General features: G+C 40.0%; 1 long non-coding RNA gene across 1 annotated transcript in view; it reads right to left on the bottom strand.

Moving 5' to 3' along the window:
- LOC122549575 overlaps positions 1 to 14,697 on the bottom strand; it is a 25,944-nt gene extending 11,247 nt beyond the window's left edge. Inside the window, exon 1 of the long non-coding RNA XR_006311586.1 lies at positions 14,627 to 14,697. This is a non-coding gene — a long non-coding RNA (uncharacterized LOC122549575). The remainder of the gene's footprint in view (positions 1 to 14,626) is intronic.
- Between the last annotated feature and the right edge of the window lie 6,803 nt (positions 14,698 to 21,500).

Here is a 21,500-nt window from a genome sequence, read left to right on the forward strand (position 1 = left end):
CCATTTGCTATTTCTCGGCCCACTTTCCCAACTGATCAAGATGGTGTTGTAGAACAGAGAGATCTAGGGATTCAGTTACATAATGCTTTGAAATTTGTGTCACAGGTAGATGGGGTGGTTAAGAGGGTGTTTAGCATGCTTGTCTTAGTTGCTCAAACCTTTCATTGTGGGAGTTGGGACATCATGTTGAGGTTGTACAGGACGTTGGTGAGACTTCTTCAGGAGGATTGCTTGCATTTCTGGTTGATCAGCTTTAGGAAGGATGCTATTAAATTGGAAAGGGTTCAGAAAATATTCACCAGGATGTTGCTGGTAAAAGAAGATTTCAGTTATAATAATAGGTTGAATAGGCTGGGACTTCTTTCACTGGAACATAAGAGTGATTACCTTATACAGCTTTACAAAATCATGAGGGACATTTAAAAAGTGAATAGTTAGGGTCTTTTCCCTAGGATGGGGGAGTTCAAAACTAAGGGGCATACTTTTAAGGTGAGAGCATAACATTTTAAGAAGAACGTGAGTTGTAACCTTTTTACACAGAGTTGGTTCATTATAGAATTAAGTGCCAGAGGAACGTGGTAGATGCAGATACAGTTACAACATTTAAACAGCATCTGGATGGGTACACGAGCAGGAAGGTTTGGAGGGATATGGGCCAAATGCAGACAAGTAGGACTGGTTTAGTTTGGGAAAAAGATTGGTGTGGACTAGTTGGACCAGAGGGTCTTTTTCCATGCTGTATGTGCCATGGCTCTATGACTCAATAAATCAAAGGATATGGGGCAAAAATGGGAACAGACTATTGACTTAAATGATCAGCCATGATGAATAGCAATGTAGACTGAAAAAGCCGAATGGCCTTCTTTTGCTCCTGTTTTCTCTGCTTCTTCATAATGCTTTACAAATCTACATCCAGGGATGTTATGTTTCTCCCCTTGATCATCTTTAAGTCATGCGTATGTGTACCCTCAACTCATCAGCTTCATTTGCTATGCTCCTTACATATTTACATACCTGCCAAAATGCTGTGCTGCACTCTTGTTAATTATTGTTTTCTCTACTTTTCAGGTTCACTCGCTAAGTTTCTTCTTTCTTTTCCCTGCTTTGAATTTGCCCTCAGTTGTCAACCTCTGGCACTCAAGTTTTAAACTTCACCAACAGTACCCTGAAATGTTTCTTGTTTTGCAGTGTTGTTCAGGAATATAGATTGTACTGGTGCTATCTTCCCCAGATCTATAGACTGCCTACCTCCAGCACCAGTTTCCCAGTTATGTGTTCAATTATTCAATTCTCCTATTTATATGCTCCCACGCATGTAGGACTGGGTGAAACCCAAACACTACTGCTTTCGAGTTGCTGCCTTTCAACCTTCTACTGGGCTGTCTGAAATCTGCTTTCAGGGCCCATCCCCATTTGAATTTAAGTCTTTGGTAGCAACATGGATCAAAATCTCTGTCTGTTCACCCTCTCCAAGAATTTTTTGCAACCATTCAACCATGCAACCGGTTTTGCTCTTTAATTCTTCTTCCTTCCTCCCAGTACAACCAGTTGTAATGCCACCAGCTTAGCTCTGGCTGCAGTCACTTGAGAAACCATCAACCTCATGAGGATTCAAAATTGAATATCAATTAACAAGCAAAGTACACAATGGGGTTTCTTGCACTGTCTGTTTGGTTCTCATTTCCTGAAACGTCAATTCTCCTGCTCCTCGGATGATGCTTGACCTGCTGTGCTTTCCCAGTACCCTACTCTCAACACTGATCTCCAGCATCTGCAGTCCTCACTATCTCCTGTTTGGTTCTCTTAGGCTATTTACTAATCCCTCACTCCCTATACACCTGTATCATGGAATATGATCACCTCCCTAAATGCACTATCAATGGTGCCCTGTGTCTTGCAGATGTACAACAATTACAATAGCTGCCTCTGAAGTTCCAAAACAGTGAGCTGCATATAACATGGGACGTAAGCTCCACTTGGGCCAAGCTGACCTGCCATTACCTGACATTAACTATTATTGACAATTAGAGTAACATAATGCCAGAATTCACCAATCAGCTTTTAAGTACATCAACATTTAAGTACATATTCCCTGATAGTAACAAGTTTTGGAGTTCATAACCCCACCATAAAGGGTGTATAACTTGTTTCTGTCAATGTAACTGTGAAATAGCAGGCACCCTGCCGTGAGAAAGGATTATTGTAAAATCAATCATGCAGCAAAATATAGTAATGGAAGATCTCATGCTTATGTCAATAGATATTCGATCTTTCTAATGACTGACAATTTATTTTATAGTATTTCAAGGGCAGATATTTTAAACATTTTCACACCTTCACAACTCCCTTTGACAGTTGTTAGTGACAGGTCTACTTGAGACTTTTATAGGTCCATTGGACAAATCCTCATAACATATTTGTCAGGTCCTCTTTGCATTTTTGATAGTCATTCTTGACAGATGCTCTTGATATTTGCTTTTAACATTTCTGACAGTTTACTTTCTCAGTTCTGTTGACACTTTTCATCTGCTTGACAATTAATAAGTTTATGTACATTTTACACACGATTAGCCTTAGTTTTAATCCTTTGAAACAGCACCATACCTCCTCCAATCAGCAGCTTACTTCTGCCAAAGATCACTTTGATCGTTGCCAATATGAACTTGAACCATATCCAAACAGGTAACCCACCTTTCCAAATGAAAAACTGGCCTTTCAAAAGAAATGCCCAAATTCAGACCTGCACTTACTGCACATTTCAAATCTCATGCTCCTGGGCTTCCAAAATTACACAATCTTAGAGGCATGATTTAAAAAAAACTAGCTCCCTCTCTCAGATGTGCATCCACAAATCCTGACCTAACCCAATCCCATTCATTCCCAACACAATGGGAAATTCTGTGTTCAGAAATGGGTATTGCAATTTCAGAGCTCAGTTATCATGATGGAGTGCATCTCCCTCCACCATGGAGAAAACCCAGACTGTGAGAGCAATCAAATTGATAGTAAGGTCATACAATCACTACCACAAGACTGTCAACAAGCAACAGAGTAGCTCAATCTGTGAATTTGTGATCAATATTTCATTTAATTTGTTTTAGTTCTTACTAAAGTTGCAAGAAACAAAAGTGTTGGAGTCAATTTTAATAGTCAGGTAACTGACCCATTTAGCCTAATCTTGTTGAAAGGAAATGTTGTTTCATACCTTCTGTCATTTTTAAAAATTGTCTGGTCTGACTGGTTAACATGACGTTTTAGAATAAACCTTGTAGCCTGGCATTTCTGTGCACTTGCAATATTGTGCTCCTTTAGGAATGATACCAGGCAGTGCCAACATAAATGAGGTAGTTAACCAGGCTCAGGCTATATTGACCTGTTTACTAACCCAGGTTAAAATCTAACCAGTAAAACACTGTAAAGCAGACTCTGTGCAGTTTCACATTAAAAAGAACAAAGAAAATAAGGGCAGGAGGAGGCCATTTGGCCCTTTGGACCTGCTCTGCCATTCAACATGATTATTACTGATCATCCAACAGAATACCATGTTCCCAGTTTGTTAATCCCTTAACCCTAAGAACCATATCTAACGCCTTATTGGAACTATTTAATGTATTGACCTCAACCGCTTTCTGTGGCAGAGAATTCCACAGGCTCGCCTGAGAAAAAGTATTTCTCCTCATCTCATTCTAAAATGACCTACTCTGCATCCTTATCTTATGGCTCTTATCTAGTCAACCGGTGGATAAAAGACAGAGTTAATACCCTCTTCCTAACTCTGATGGAAATGTCAATTATATCTGCAGCATATTAGATTAAATTAAACAAGTTGGAAACTTTGTTTGGTTCAAAGGATTAATTAGTCTGAAGCTCATTTTTTTCAATGGTTCTTCAAAAGCAGTAAGTACCTTGGGATAGCAATATCCTCCTGCTAATAATGCAATTCATTTACATTTGACCCTTCTTTCAAACAAGTAGTGATATGTTTTATGATTGAAAGTGGTTAATTGAACTCTAGAGGGCCTCCTATTGGGAGCAAGCACATTGCCAAAATTAAACCCTGGGGTCTCCTTTTATTCGAAATGTCATATCCAGAGGAATTGTTCAAGACTGTCTGAAATAAAAGCAACCAATGAATTACCTCATCAACTTGAAGGTTTCATTTGGCATAAATTTAAATGATCCACTTACAAGTTAAAGATGTCAATCATGCATCATTTAGTTACCTGTTTACAATTATTCCTTTTTAGTTCACAACTTAAATGTTTGTAAAGCATACTAACTTTTCTTTTACTTCTTACTGAGGTTTCCTAGACCCTCGAAAAGAGTCAGACAAAAAAAAAATCATTTTGCATGATCTAAACCAAAACTTTGCAGATTGTCAAATGCCGATTAGTTCTGGAATAGAGCTGTCATTTTCAAAGTGACTTTTGGGCTTTGTGGAGACTTTCCTGGGGATCTGCCAAAAAATGTAAAAGTACATTGGTTAAACATCTGTGTGAATGAATGATCTGAGCCAGGCTCTGCTCCTTCATGCTCCTACTCTCAGAAAGGTCTGACAAAGGGTCACTGGACTTAAAACTGTAATTTTGCCTTTCTCTCTACAAGTGCTGTCAGACCTGCCGTGTTTATTAGCAGATTCTGTTGCTGTTTTTAACACTTCTTAGTTTTATTTAAAGAAGATTAGTATACTGTATGCAACTGTAACTTATTTTTCAACAAATGAGTCATCATTTTATCTGACCATTTTATAGTTTTTCTATCATTATGAGACCATTTTGACAGACATCAGATGAAGGGCAACTCCCAAAATAACAGAGTTGGGTGAAATCTAAAATATGCAATCAATTCCAGCAGAAATAAAAGTGTTGGAATGTAGCCCCTCCTTTCTGCAAACAATAAGATATCAAAGGAATAGCCTGGTGCATCAAAAGTCTACCACTGATTGACTAAACTCATTATAAAAAGCAGCATTGGTTCTCTGCAAAGTTGGCAATAGAGGAAGCATGTATATTCAAAAAGCTCTGAAGAATGTTCCTGTTTATTGTAGCTCATTCCTCAATTGTGAATGGAGCAATTTCAGCTTTGCTTCTAATAGCACATGCTACATGCAATGCACCTTAATGACTAGCACCCAGTGGCTCTGACCTCCATAATCGTGAAGTGCTTTGAGAGGTTGATCATGGCAGACATCAACTCGAGGCTCCCAATTTCTCTCTCAATTTCAACAAAACAAAATAACTGATCATTGACTTCAAGAAGAAAGGAGAAGGGCACACCCCCATCTTCATCAACGAGCTGAGGTGAAGAGGGTCAACACCATCAAGTTCCTAGGAGCGGCGATAACCGACAATCAGTCCTGGACTTCCCATGTCAATACAATGGTCAAGAAGACACAACAATGCCTTTTCTTTCTTATGATTCAGAGATGCCGGTGTTGAACTGGGGTGTACAAAGTAAAAAATCACACAACACCAGGTTATAGTCCAACAGGTTTAATTGGAAGCACACTAGCTTTCGGAGCGATGCTCCTTTATCAGGTGATTGTCACAATCACCTAATGAAGGAGCGTCACTCCGAAAGCTAGTGTGCTTCCAATTAAACCTGTTGGACTATAACTTAGTGTTGTGTGATTTTTAACTTTTCTTTCTTAGGCAGCTTAGGACATTCAGCATGTCCATAAGGACTCACTTTTACAGATGTTCCATAGAAAGCATTCTATTCAAGTGCATAACAGCCTGGTACAGCAACTGCTCTGCCCAGGACTTTAAGCAACTGCAGAAAGTTGTGTGCATAGCCCAGACAATCCACAGACTCCATTTACAATTCTTGTGGTTGCAGGAAGGCTGTGAACTTCAACAAAGACCCCTCCCAGCTTGTACTGCTCTCCTATAACCTCTTCCATTAGGCAGAAAATACAGAAACTTGAAAAAACGCACGAGCAGGTTCAAGAACAGCTTCTTCCCTGCTATTATTGGACTGCTGAATGGATGTCTCTAATTTAAAATAATGTTGATCTTGGTAATGTTGATCTTGTTTTGTGCAGTTGTAACCTGTATGCCTCACTCTGTCTAAGCATCCAATGATCTGTAAGTCCTTGTTTGCTATGATCTGCCTGAACTGCTCATAAAACAAAGCTTTTCATTGTACTTAGGTACATATGACTACAGTAAATGAAATCAGAACCCCCAGGCTACACATGCAGGCAGGAATTTCTCTTGTCTCTCCCATTAATTATACCATATATGTCCTTCTATCAGAGAACAAATAAGAGCAGAATGAGGAGAAATGAGAAAGGAACACCAGATATGCTTCAACCTAAAGGAGATGATTAACCTGTGGAATGCTTGTACCATATGAAGTCAGCAATGCATTTCTTTACAGATCTACTATAGTAGCTGGAATTTTCATGGGGAAGCACTAAAAAATCCTTGGGTATGCCTAGTCCAGCTAAGCTAAATGTTGTGGGATGGAATTGCCACCCCATTTGGTTGCCTAACTCTTGATCCTGAGAACAAGAGATGAATCTTTTTGCACAGTCACTACAGTCTGCTCATTAATATCAGCCAGTGTTATCACCACCATCTGATAACCCCACCCCCTTCTAAGATGGAATGAAATGAAGTTGTTCTAACATACAAGGGTGTGGGAGGAGACAAAAAAAAAATGGTGTTTCAATCTTTAGCTCCCAGTTGAGCCACTTGATGCTATACAAGCATTACTGGGCTTTCACATTATGGAATTAACTCCTATCTTCCACTGACTGAAACTTCTGGGCTTGAGATGAGAAAGTACAACTGTTGAGAACAAATTTAAATGTAGAAGTGAAATCAAAGATAGGAAGGTTTTTAAAATCTATGATGAATATGAGCAATTGAATCAGAGTGAATAAATTGGTTCACATACAGAATGCTGACTCATGAACACTTACTTCACACTATTGCATCAAGTCAAGATCTTACGCAAGGAGCTTGTATGTCTCTGGGACAGAGCACTTGTATGGGAGCCATTTTAATAAGACGTTTTGCTAGGATATATATTACAGACAAGTTCTTGGTCATTGTAGTCTGAGTTATCTATTATTAACTGTTTGTTTGGTTGTAAAAAATATTAACTAAATGGGCTTAGCTTCATCTAACATCAATGAGACAATGTAAATAGTTTGGCCTCAAGTGATATATGTCTCTGATTGGAAGCGTCAGCTATAGCAATCGCTAAATATTCCATAATTGACTAACTAATCTTCAAAAAGCTACTAAACTAATCCAAGATGATTGTAGCCAGGAGCACATTCTGAATATAATGAAATATTATAATGGCTTTAAAGAGGGATGTGTTTCATACAGTTCCTGAAAGGAAAACCTCTTCCATCTGTAACTTAAAGAAACCAAATTAAATTGACCCCCCCCGCCCGACCTAAAATAAATTTTACAAAGAGATGAAAAAGACATTTTGGTACAAGTTGCAAGTAAGTTGTTTCTGAGGTGGATAATATTGTAATAAACTTAGCACAAGTTAGTCTGAGGTAAAATTGCAAGTACCTGGTGTACCCACTTATTTTGGCCCCAGAGAAGTTGACATCCCACCATTGCTGATCATACAATAAGGTCCCAATCCATTTCTTTGTCTTTGCAATTTGCATCTTACTTTTTCAACATTGCCATAGAGAGATAATCTGATGAGCCAAGTTATCTTTGTTCTCACCCAAATACCAAACAATGCACGCACTTCAACATCTTTGAAGTTGAATGTTTCAAATTTTTTTAAAAAATAAAACATACAGACAATCAAAAGGAAGACCAATGCTATTATGACCAATGTGCACACTGCAATTTAAGGAAGCATGTATTTCAGTTATTGCTGTTAAATATCATTGTTAACCACAGCAGAAATAAACAACTTTCAAGAATTTGCAACCAAGTACAGGGCACTGAAGGCACTCAATGAAGGAAGAACACATAAAAAACATCAAGCTGAATTCAATGTCAAACTGAGTAGTTAGATAAAATACATTGAAAGCAAAAAATAATGAGAGGGGAAGAGAAGAATACCAAAAAAGATGCAACTCACATAGAATCCAGGACTTGCTTCATTTGGTATAATGGCACAGTCAAAGCCAACACAAACATAGATTTAATAAGTAGTTTAATAATCTATACTTTGGCAAATTATTTGGGAAAATACAATGGCTCTATTGCACAAAGCTGCTGTTGTACTGAAAATAAAGCAAAACAAATTTGAGTCCTAATAGATTGGGCATAACACTTTAAAAGTTTAGTGCTGGTTGGAAGGATATGATGAAAAATGACTGAGGCAATAAGTAGAACTGTGTGTCTGGAATTATTGTAAAGAGAGTGTGCGCATTTATATCAGCCACAGTTATCACCATCTTATCCACCCTTCCAGGATAGAATGAAATGAAGAAGTTCCACCATCCAAGGTTGAGGACTGGGGAGATAAGAAAACAAGATTTGTTGTTTCAATCTTTATCTCCCAATTGACCCACTTAATACTATACAAGGCACATTGGGCTTTCATACTGGTGAAGTGAATATTGGAAGAGACCATGTCCATATTATGTAAATCATTTGCTTCAAAGCAGAAATCTGACAAAAGGAGACCATATAACTAAAGTGAAAGTCCAAAAGGAAATGAAATATTACTAAAACTACTGATAGAACAAAGTGATTAAGAAAACTTAATCAATGTCACAATTGTTAAGTGAAGCTAGTTGTCAAAGTACAGATTCAACAGAGTTGAAGATGCTCAGAGGTCACAGTGAAGCTAATGGAAGTAGAATTGGAAGCACGTTTTTATCCAAAAAAGAAAGAAATTAGATAAGGTCAATTTAATTCACAGAGAATGGACAACAAACAAAAAATGCTGTTTTCATTATTTCTGGTCAAATGTTATTTTTGTTAAACATATTTTAATGGTAAAGAAAAATATTCCTCTTTACATGTAGAAAAGAAATCGTTGCTAAAATCCACTAGCATTCCAGGGTTGAATTACTATTGCATTGCTGTTTGTGGAATGTTGCTGCCATGTAATATCAGTTGCTATGCTTTACAAAGCACTTAATTGGTTGCAAATTATTTTGAGACTTCTTGGTGTCATGAAAGGTGCAATTTGAAGGAACCTTTTTCATGATCCACTTGTTCTCTGACCTGCATCTTTGCTATGTTGTAATCCCAATGCCCCACAAATAATGTCCTCTTGCTCCTTCTTGCAAAAGGTCAAAACCAGTGATTTTTGTTCCTCTCAATCTTTTCAGCATCCTATTAATTTCAGTCATTCAAACCATGAGCTTAGTGCAATTATTCAATTTTGCTGGTTACCAACAGAAACCATAGAAATTATACAAGACAGTAAAAGCTTACAGCTATCTACACTATCCACTACATAACCAATTTTTGTGTCGTCTGCAAATTTCCCAATTGTGCTCCCCACAATCAGTCAAAATCATTAATGTATAAAACAAACAGCAGGGATCCCAACACCAAGCCCTATAGAATATCACTTGTAACAGTTTTCTATTTGCAAGGACAGCCATTGACCATTATCCTCTGCTCTCTGTAATTAAGCCAACTTTGGATCCAATTCAAATCATTGTATCCCATGGAGTTTTTTTTGAGCAGTTTGCCACATGGAATTTTGCCAAATGTCTTACTAAAGTCTATGTAGACAACATTGACCCTCCCTGTCACTTATTCAAAGAATTAAATCAAATTTGTAAAGCATGACCTCCCCTTAAAGTCATGCTGACTATTGCTAACTAGTCCATGGCTTCCTAAGTGACAGTTTATCCAATTTCTCAGGACTGATTCTAACAATTTTCCCATCATCGAAGTCCCATCATGCCTATAATTGGCATTTCCCTTATACCCTTTTTAAACAACAGAACTACATTTGTGATCCTCTCATCCTCTGCACCTCACCTGTGCCGAGTGAAGATTGAAAAATAATCCTGAGAACAGCTATTATTTCCTCCCCGATCTCCTTCAACATCATAGGGAACAATCCATCTGGCCCTGGCAACTTATCCACTATCAAGTAGCCCTTTTAATTCTTTTTAAAAAAACCTTAGTCATGTCTTACAATATAGACTTCAGCTTCTCAAGAGAGGAAAAATGGTTTTGCTGAGAAACGATAATATGTTATCATGTAAAAATGGCTGCTGATTTCACAGTAATGACAGATGCTGACTCCAGTCCTAGTTGTTGCTGGTCAGATTCAAAAAGGAGATGAAGAAGTGAAAATTCACAGACCTTCCAGTACATTTCCAAAGAATTGGCATTGAAAAATCCCAGGCATGTCTACTTTTTTATTTAAGTCAAGATGTGCCAGCAACTGGTATTTGATCCCACTATACCTCAGAATATTTGATCCCACTGTATCTTAGAATAATTGGAAAAAAATAGTCTTTCATTTCCCTAGCAAAAGACCTTCAAATGATGAAGATGCAAATCCCAACAGCCCCGACTTTATACAAAAGTGTTGGAGGATGAGCCACTCAGCTCTAGTTTGCATAATCATTTCTAAGAAAATTGGGTCGCCATGAAATAAATAACTTTGGTGAGAAGCCATGTGAAGTCTTATCCGAAAACAACTCAGAACCAGATGGCTTACAGTCATACTTGCAGCATTGGTACAGCTGACATGGCCAAATCACAGATTTCCTTTCTCAAGCTGTTATCACCATATGCCGTTAAGTTAAAAAAGAGTGAATTTACAAGGTTGTAAGTATCTGTGCCCTTTTCTCCAGCAACAACCTTTGCTTTAAAAAGTAGCCTCATATCCTCCAAATTATGTACATATTAAATAGAGCTTGGATAGAAGTCTTATTTCTGATGCATTGTTGTCAAATCCTTTATTTATTTTTGCTGAACCTTCATGCTCTGAAAACTTGGGACTACAATCACATGTTAGAGTCTTTATTTGCAAATTTAAAGTTGCTGATAAATTAATGGATCGGATATTCTACAAAGTGAATGATCTGGCCACCTGGTTACCTAATGCTTGCATACAATATAGGAACTAGAATGATAAATTCATAAGATCTGCTTTTATGCTTTTTATAGTCTCCACACACTTGATACAACTGAATATTAATAAGCCATTGCCAGTTGCTGGTTGATAAAACTTGTAATGATTACACAGTCTTGTCAATATGTATGTCTGTTTACAGCGGGCGAATAACTTTATTATCTTTAGAAAAATATCTCTTTTGTATTAAAAGATGTGAAACTGAACTAGAAGCATTAATGCAGCAATAAAGGCATTATTCTGATTGTAATACACAACTGCCTGAGCAATATGAAGCTTCACCTTTGACATTCTTGGCTGCCAGTTGGGATCTAAGAATTTGTCACTTTGCCTTCACTACATTTTGATCCTTAAGTGACATTAAAAAAAACAAAATTACTATAAGCATTCAGCATTCAAGACAGTGTCAGTAAGCAGGGCAAATCAGTTATATTTAAAGACAAAACTGGAAGACATTCTAAAAGAAGAATAATTGAAGACACCCTTCCCCCTTAAAATAACAGAGGGTGAACTTTTCACCTCCTGAGTGGTGCAATGGGATGGTCGCACTCAATCTGCACGAGTTTACACAAGACAGAGGGACTGGACCCGGGGCAGGAGTTTCTTCTATGAGCCACCCCAATTTTTCTTGTTTTTGATCTTGCCACCACCACCAACCTCAATTGTCCTCACCCCGACCCACTTCCCAAACATTGCTGGGAAACTAGGTAGTGGTCCTCTTTCCCGGGAACTTAGGGATGTTGTCCTGGCAGCAGCCATAGACTTCATCATTGTGTTGCCATGACAGCTTTAGATGGACAGGAATTTCTGCTCTAGGACCATAATTCTGGCTGATGATTGGTCCTTGCCAGGTTAACTATCTAATTAACATTGGATTCAGCCACCTTTCTGAATATGATAGGCCAAAGATTTCTCTCTGGAAATTTCTTCTGCTTAATCCAGAAATGGGAAAATCTCAGCCAGAATTTTGAAAGTGTGATTTTTTTTCCATGAATAGTTGGTACAAATAATTAATACAGTCAGAACAATGTTGATAAAATGTTTTAGCCTGCTGAGCATAGAATGAATAGAATCTTTCTAACATGTTCTTCTACAATACACAATAATTCCCATTAAATGATTCATAGGCACAGATCATAAAATTAACGCCTATTCTCAAAATGTTTTTTTTAAACAACAAATTAAATTAGAAGAAGAAGATGTTTTGTCATTCTGGCACTATTGTGACTGCATGATTCTGTATCATGCTGGCAATGCAGGTCAAAGCAACATTCAGCTTGCCAATCTGTGTTCATTCCTTACATCGGAGTAGATTGTCAGCGCAGGAAACTCTTATATTAACAGCTTTGCAATTTTGTCTCGTAAATGCAGCAGCCATAGAGATCTCAGCTCTTGGCTGCTGCAAAGCAGCTGCAACTCCACATAAAAGTACAATGACTGTTGGCAGCAGAAACAGAGACTAATTATTCTCAATTGTGGGCCAGAGAGATGTGAGCATCATTGCTCCCTTTGATGCTGAATATTTGAAAGTTCTGTTATAGGATGAGTACCATAGTACAGAGGCCTGGTTTAAATCTGGTCCATTCTCCGGAAAAAAATGTAAATGGCAGCTGAATGGAAAGAGGTCAACAACTGAATTAAAACCTGACTCCTTCAACCAGGCTGCAATTAAGGATTAGGAGAAAGTGAGGGACTGCAGCTGCTGGACATCAGTCAAAAAGTGTGATGCTGGAAAAGCATCTGAGGAGCAGGAGAATCAATGTTTCGAGCATATGCTTTCATCTGGAATGTTGGAGTTAGAGGGGTTGGATTGCAAGGATGCTGAGAGACAAATAGGAAGGGGTGAGTCTGGGAATGCGATAGGTAAATGGAGGGTGGAGGGTGATGGTGATAGGTCAAAGGGGAGGGCGAGTGGATAGGTGGGAAGGAAGATTGACAGGTAGGACAGTTTAAGAGGCGGTGCTGAGTTGGAGGTTGGATCTGGGATAAGGTAGGGGGAGGGGAGATGAGGAAACTGGTGAAATCGCCATTGATTCCATGTGGTTGCCTTGGGACCTCCAACCACATGGAATCAATGGCGATTTCACCAGTTTCCTCATCTCCACTCTCCCACCTTATCCTAGATCCAATCCTCTTACTCAGCATCACCCTTTTGAACTGTCCTACCTTTCCATCTTCCTTCCCACCTATCCACACCACCCTCCCCTCCGGCCTATCACCATCACCCTCCCCCTCAATCTATCTATCTATCTAATTCCCAGCTACCTTCCCCCCAGCCCCACCCCCTCCCATTTATGTCTCAGCCCCCTAGGGCACCCCGCATTCCCAATGATGAGCTTATGCTCAAAATGTTGACTCTCCTGCTCCTTGATGCTGCCTGACTGGCTGTGCTTTTCCAGCACCACACTTTTTGACTACAAACAAGGAATAAACAAAAATAAATAATTTGCATTTATATTGTGTTTTTATGACCTCAGAATGTCTAAAATCATGTTCTAGCTGGTTATTGTTGTAATGTAAGTAAGACAGCAGGTCTATAGCAATATCAACAATCTTTCACAAGCAGATAATCTGTTTTGGTGATTTTGGTTGAGGGATAAATGTTGTATTAGATTCCCTACAGTACAGAAACAGGCCCTTTGGCCCAACAAGTCCATACCGACCCACCCAGACCCATTTCCCTCTGACTAAATGCACCTAACACTATGGGCAATTTAACATGGCCAATTCACCTGACCTGCACATCTTTGGACTGTGGGCGGAAACTGGAGCACCCAGAGGAAATCCACACAGACACAGGGAGAATGTGCAAGCTCCACACAGACAGTCGCCTAAGGCTAGAATTGAACTTGGGAGCCTGGTGCTGTGAGGCAGCAGTGCTAATCACTGAGCCACCGTGCTACCCTATTGTTCAGGGTAGTGTAGTGCTGGAGTATATTGAGCTGTAGATGTGCACTTCCTGCAACCTTGGGGAACCTGGCAGTACTGCAAAAGCCATGGCTTATTTGACACACAAAGATTTCCACAAATAGACCAAAATGATCTTAACATAAAAACATTCAGTACTATGGTGATCTTCATTGGATGACCTTCTACATAATTGAAAGTAATCTGCCCAGCTATCATTCTACATCAAGAGGTCACTACAATTATTAGCAGTTTAAGTCTTCTAACACTGTGTTTTTGACATTTGTATGTCTACTATACTGACCCTCTGCATACAACTGAGTCCAATAGGTCTCCTGACACATTTCAGTGCATGTGATCCTGCCCTCAGCAACCTGTTGCTCCTGTGCATGTCATGGACTCTCTTTCAAATGATGTCTTAACCATATGGACATACGTCGTTCTCTATGAGTTATCTCCCACAGAGATCACTATCCCAATGTCATTCAAAGCGAATAGACTGCGTGCAGATGAGTCACAAATTGCACAAGTCTGCAGGCAACTTTAAGGTTAAAGCCCACACAGGTGAATTTTGAGAATTGCCAACTCCCATATTACTAACTTTTTTGTGTTACAGCATTGAGAAAACAATCTAAGGTCATCACACCCAATATCACTTGGAGCATAGCACACTCACATTTCAGGTGCATTATTCAGATCTGCATTCAAGCCAACTCCATGTGCTTTCTAAACTGTCTTTTATTTTTCTGTCCTCTTCAGATATGATTGTTTCACACTTGTTTTCAAGACCTTTTAAAAATAACATCAACACAAAACAATCAATTCAAATTCTGGTGCAATTCACAAGACAGATAATGAATTATAATTCACACAAAGTCATTGGTACTTCAATATCTAATTAATAGCTAGTTTATCAATCAAGCCACTTGAGTCAACACTTGCAAGTTCCTAGTCCACAGCCAATTAGTCAATCAGAGAATTTAGTCCTTGATTATGCAATCAATCCAGTTTGCAACTTCTCAGAAGACAATTGCATCTTGAATGGCATATTGGTTAGCACATCATGATTTTAAATTGTTAAATGCAGTATAAACTCATGCAACCTGTCTTTTTGTAAGTCACTCCATGATCTCATTCCCTCACTATTTCTGTGACCAACTCCAACCCAACAAAGTTTCAATGGCTTTGCAACTCCTCCATTTATGTAATTAAGCATCACATCCCCAAATGTGAGTGCACACTCAGATACCCAGGCCTGGTAGTCTGCCTCTCTCAGATGCAGTGTCTCTTTCCTCCTTCAAAGTGACTTTTTTAAAACCTTCTGTTGTGTCCAAATTTTAGTCACTTGTATGCTTAAAAAACACTGGTGAGGCTCAATGTCATATTTTGGTTAGTACTCCCAAAAGTGCCTTAAGATATTTGTCTGATAAAGTTGTTATAGAAACGTAAAATGTTGATACCTTTCATTAATTGATCTCTTAAGTTAATGTCAACTTCCATTTAGACTTATAAAAAGCCAAACAAGAGGATTAAAATGCTAATGACTTGGTTAGATAAAAGAAAGTATCATATTGTAGGTGTCCAATTATATAAGTACTGTGCCAACCTTTACAATTTGGCTTTGTAAATGGAAAACACAGCCATTACTTGTGGCCTTTCTAAATTAAAGGTCCTATTATTCACTGAGTATGAGAGTGTGCCAGTGTGACTGAATGTCATAAGCTGCCCTACTTCAGTTCCACAACATAATAAATCATAGCTATATTTTTTTTCATCTATTCTTATTAGCTACACATTAAGTGCTTCAAAAATAATAAGCGTATAAAGCATTGCTGAAATCCAATTATGTGATCAAGAGGAATGTGTTTAATTTAGCTCTTAAAGGCAGGAGTTAGTCACAATGCCATCACTGTGGTTGCATTGACTGACAGTCCCTTGTGTTTGTTTGAGATAATTTTATGAATGATTTTGAGAAGGCACTGGACATTTTCACTTTGTAACAAAAACAGAATCGATATTGGTTACTGAACTGTAAGTGCATTTTAACCTAACATGCATTTTACGCAGTGAAAGGAAATCAATGCCACAGTTAGAAAATGTGGAATGATTCATTTTATCTGAGTATCTTTTTTATTGTGTAATGTATGTTGCCTTGAATTCAAATGTCAGGATCAATTTAAAACTGCAAAGTAATCCAGTGTGAATGGCTATCAATACTGACTGTGATTAGAAGGGTCATGCTTTCATACAGGGCTATATAATGCAGTTTTCATATCAAGACATTTCAGAGAACAGTTCTTCATCTGTTGCAGTTACTGCTCTCTGAGGATGCATTAAGAGTAGTTTTCCACTCTGCTAGAGCCCAGGCTATAATAAAAGGTATCACCTGGTCTTTCAAGTTCTCATGTCAGAGACTAAATAAGGTGTCAGTATTCAAGAAGAATAAAATTGTCGATGCCTTAAGCTTGCTTGCTCATGGAGTTCAATATGATCTCTCTTAAGCATAGAAAGCTTTAGGTTACCAGTGTTATGATCAAATCTACTTTCGATAACAATGAATGTTACAAAGAGGGCTTTAAATGTCTTTCCATGAAGACATTCCATTAAAATGTCTCTGCGTTGGCTGTTTGATTTCATCTAAGCAGGTTCAAATTTTATTGAATGAGGATTAACCTTCAGAGAGTCTTACAGAGTCTTACAGAGTCAATAATATTTATAAGTCTCACTCTAATGTAATTTTGCTAGCCTAAAACAATGAGCTATCAATCATCCAAGAAAAACATACCAATTATTTTGTCCAAACTAAATCATTTGCTCTGCTCTGATTAGCCATCTATTCTTGATTCAAAATGGACTTCACTTGTTGATCTTGATTTTCTATGTACTGTAGACACTGAATTTATTTAAATTGGCATTCCAGTGGTCAGGGGTAATAGACTAAGGAAGAAACACCATCTGACAATCTAATTTGCACAGCCACCAACTCATACATTAACAATAGCCAAACTTAAGAAAGGGATATAATGACAGGATCTATGCATGGTGAGGTCTCGGGCATAAGAGGAATACAACCAGCTCAAATGATGGGATGAAAGGATAGCATGGGTGGGAGCTCCCCAAAGGTGGAGGTCAGACTCAGGTTCAGCAACCAGAGGATAATAACTTCAAAGAGGCAGCATGTGAGAAAAGGCTGATGGGTGTGTACACAGATCCTGTTGCAATAGCAGGCCTTCTGAAGAGTCAGGATCAAGACTGTAGTGCTGGAAAAGCACAGCAGGTCAGGCAGCATCTGAGGACCAGGAGAATCAATGTTTCAGGTATATGCCCTTCATCAGGAATGAGGCTTGTGAGTCGGGACTAAGAGATAAATGGAATGGGGTAGGGATTGTGGGAAGGTAGCTATATCGGCACCACCTTGTGCTCCCATGAGGAGATTGAACAGTTCATCAACTTTACCAACACCTTCCAACCTGACCTCAAATTCACCTGTCCATCTTGGAAACTTCCCTCCCCTTCCTGGACCTCTCCATCACCATCTTTGGTGATCGACTAACCACAGACATATACTACAAGCCCACCAACTCCCACAGCTACCTAGACTACACCTGCCTCCCTACCTTCTGTAAAAACATCATCCCTTATTCCCAATTCCTCTGCCTCCGCTGCATCTGTTCCCAGGATGACCAATTCCACGATCACAACCTCCCTTCCCACGTGGTTGACGAATCCCTCCAGCACATATCCTCCACTTCACACACCACTGCCCTTGAACCCCACTCCTCCTAATGCAACAAGGACAGAACCCCCCCCCTCCCAGTCCACACCTTCCACCCCACCAACCTCCACATATAACGCATCATCCTCCGCCGCTTCTGCCACCTTCAAATGGACCCCACCACCAGAGATATGTTTCCCTCTCCACCCTATCAACATTCCAAAAACACCATTCCCTTTGTGATTCCCTTGTCAGGTCCACATCTCCCACCACCCTGATCCCACTCCTGGCACCTTTCCCTGCCATCGCAGGAAGTACAGAACCTGCACCCACACCACTCCTCTCACCTCTGTCCAAGGCCCATAAGGGATCCTTGCACATCCGTCAGAAATTTACCAGTACCTCTACCAATGTCATCTCCTGCATCTGTTGCAACTGGTGTGGTCTCCTCTACATTGGGGAGACAGGATGCCTTCTTACGGATCTTTTTAAAGATCATCTCTGGGACACCAACCCCACCACCCCGTGGCTGAACACCTCAACTACCCCTCCCACTCTGTCAAGGACATGCAGGTCCTGGGCCTCCTCCACTGCCAAACCATTACCTCCTGATGCCTGGAGGAGGAACGCCTCATATTCCGCTTTGGGATTCTGCAACTACATGGGATAAATGTGGATTTCAACAGCTTCCACATTTCCCCTGACCCCACATTATCCCAGTCCCAAGCCTCCAACTCGGTACCACTCTCTGGACCTGTCCATCAACCCCCCCCCCCCCCCCCCCCCCCCCCCCCCCCCCCTCTCCCCCGACCTATCACCTTCTCCCTCACCTTCATCCCACCTTTCCCAGCTACCTTCCTCCAAACCCCACCCTCTCCTATTTATCTCTCAGCCCGGACCCAAAAGCCTCATTCCTGATGAAGGGCTTATACCTGAAATGTCGATTCTCTTGCTCCTCAGATGCTGCCTGATATGTTGTGCTTTTCCAACACCACACTCTCGACTCTAATCTCCAGCATCTACAGTCCTCACTTTCTCCTTCTGAAGAGTCAGCTGTCATTGCTCATGACAGAGAGATGCCAAAGTGGGGGTGGGGTCAGTTGCATGGAAAATTATGGAAAAAGTTAAAGGGAGGGAGGAGAGCTCAGCAGAGGTTATTATAGTTTCCAGAACAAGTAATAGGACAGAGAGAATGGAAGGGGTCAAGAATGTTACTTCAAACACAGCAGATAAGTGGACACCATGAGAAGTAGGACTGTAGGTGTTGTACTTAAATACACGCAGTATACAAAACAATGTAAACGAGCTTATAATGCAGATTGAAACTGGCAGGTACGATGTTATGGGTATCACAGAGGCATGGCTACAAGAGCTTAAAAGCTGGGAACAAAATATTCAAGGATACGTATCCTATCGAGAGGACAGGCAAATGGGCAAAGGGAGGGGAGGTTACTTTGTTAGTAAGAAACAAAGCTAAATAGCAAGTAAGAAGTGATGTAGAGCCAGAAGGCATAGAATCTATTGGGGTAAAGTTGAGGAATTGCAAAGAAAGAAAGACCCTGATGGGAGTTACCTTGGAAAATCAGGTCAGGACCAGACTTCAAGCAAAGGAATTTGTGGAACATTTACAAGATTGTTTTTGGAAGGGATGGGGGGGCAGCTTGTGGCAGATCCCACAAGGGAACAATCAATTCCGGATTTGGTGAGATGCCATGAGGCAGACTGGATCAAGATGAAGGAGTGCCTAAGAGGCAGTAAGCATCCCTTCATATAATTCATCCTGCTGTTTGAAAGGGAGAAGCTGGAATAAGATATAACTGCATTACAATTGAGTAAAGGAAGAGCTGGCCAGATTTGATTGAAAAAGAAGCCTAACAGGGTAGACAGGGGAGCAGCTTTGGCAACAATTTCTGGGATAATTCAGGAGGCGCAGTAAAAATGCACCCAAGGAAGAAAAAACATGCTAAAGGGAGGATGAGGCATCCATGGCTGGCAGGGGAAATCAAGGACAGCATAAAAGCAAAAGAGAAAGCATACAGTATGGCGAAGGTTAGTGGGAAGCCAGAGGATTGGGAAGTCCTTAAAAACCAGCAGAGGATAACTAAAACAGTGGGGGAGAGAAAGAAGATGAAATATGACGGTCAACTAGCTAGTAATGTAAAAGACAATTATGAGAATTTTAGATATAGAAAAGGTAAATGAGAGGTAAGAGTAATCATTGGACTGTGGAAAATGAGACTGGAGAAGTAAATGGGGAACAAAGAAACAGCAGAGGAATTAAACAGGCACTTTGCATCAGTTTTCACAGTGGAAAACACCATATCAGAACTTTAAGAGTGTCAGGGGGCACAAGTGAGTATACTGCCTATCACTAAGGAGAAGGTGCTAGGGAAGCTGAAGGGCATGACAGTAAATAAATCACCAGCACTGAATGGACTACATCCCAGAATTCTGAAGGAGATAGCTAAGGAGACGATAGAGGCATTGGTGGTGATTTTTCAGAAATCATTGGAGTCAGGGAGGGTACCAGGAAAATCGCTAATGTAACACCCCTGCTAAAGAAAGGAGGCAGGTTCAAGGCAGGAAATTGTAGGTCGGTTAGCTTGGCCCGGTCATTGGTAAGATTTTAGAGTCTATTACTCAGGATGAAATTGTTGACTACTTGGAAGTGCATGGTAAAATAGGGATGAGTCAGCATGACTTTGTCAGGGAGAGATCATGCCTGACAAATATATTAGAATTCTTTGAGGAGATGTTGAGCAATTTAGACAAAGGAGAGCCAGTGGACATGATGTATTTGGATTTCCAAAAAGCCTTTGTCAACGTGCTACACAGGAGACTGCTAAATAAGATAAGAGACCATGGTGTTAGGGATAAGGTACTGGCATGGATAGAGGATTGGCTGACTGGCAGAAGGCAGAGAGTATGGAAAAAAGGGCCTCTTTCCAGTTGGCTGCTGGTCAATAGTGGAGTTCTGCTGGGGTCAGTATTGACCACAACTATTCACTCTGTACATTAATTATCTGGTTGAAGGAACTGAAGGCATTATTGCTAAGTTTGCAGATGATATAAAATGTTGAAGAAATGAAGAGGCTGCAGAAAGATTTGAACAGGCTAGGAGAGTGGGCAAAGAAGTGGGAGAGGAACACAAGTGGGAAAGTGTGAGTTTATGCATTTTGGTATAATGAATAGAGGCATAGAGTACTTTCTAATGGAGAGATTTTGGAAATTTGAAGCAGACCCTTTCAAAGATGTACTGCTGAGGTTGTATCAGGCTCTGGTCAGACTGCATTTGGAATATTGTGAACAGTTTTGAGCCCTATATCATAGAGACATAGAGATGTACAGCATGGAAACAGACCCTTCGGTCCAACCTATCCATGCCGACCAGATATCCCAACCCAATCTAGTCCCACATGCCAGCAACCGGCCCATATCCCTCCAAACCCTTCCTATTCATATACCCATCCAAATGTCTCTTAAATGTTGCAATTGTACCAGCCTCCACCACACCAGAATTGCATGCAATATTCCAACAGTGGCCTAACCAATGTCCTGTTCAGCCGCAACATGACCTGTACTCAATACTCTGACGAATAAAGGAAAGCATACCAAATGCCTTCTTCACTATCCTATCTCCCTGCGAATCCACTTTCAAGGAGCTATGAACCTGCACTCCAAGGTTTCTTTGTTCAGCAACACTCCCTAGGACCTAGAAAAGTGCTGGCTTTGGAGGCGTCCCCATGAGGTTCATAACAATGACATCCGCAATGAAGAGCTTGTCATATGAAGAGCAATTGAGGACTCTGGGTTGGTACTCGATACAGTTCAGAAG

Source organism: Chiloscyllium plagiosum, chromosome 4 (genome assembly GCF_004010195.1).
Source record: "Chiloscyllium plagiosum isolate BGI_BamShark_2017 chromosome 4, ASM401019v2, whole genome shotgun sequence".
Classification (NCBI taxonomy): Eukaryota; Metazoa; Chordata; class Chondrichthyes; order Orectolobiformes; family Hemiscylliidae; genus Chiloscyllium; species Chiloscyllium plagiosum.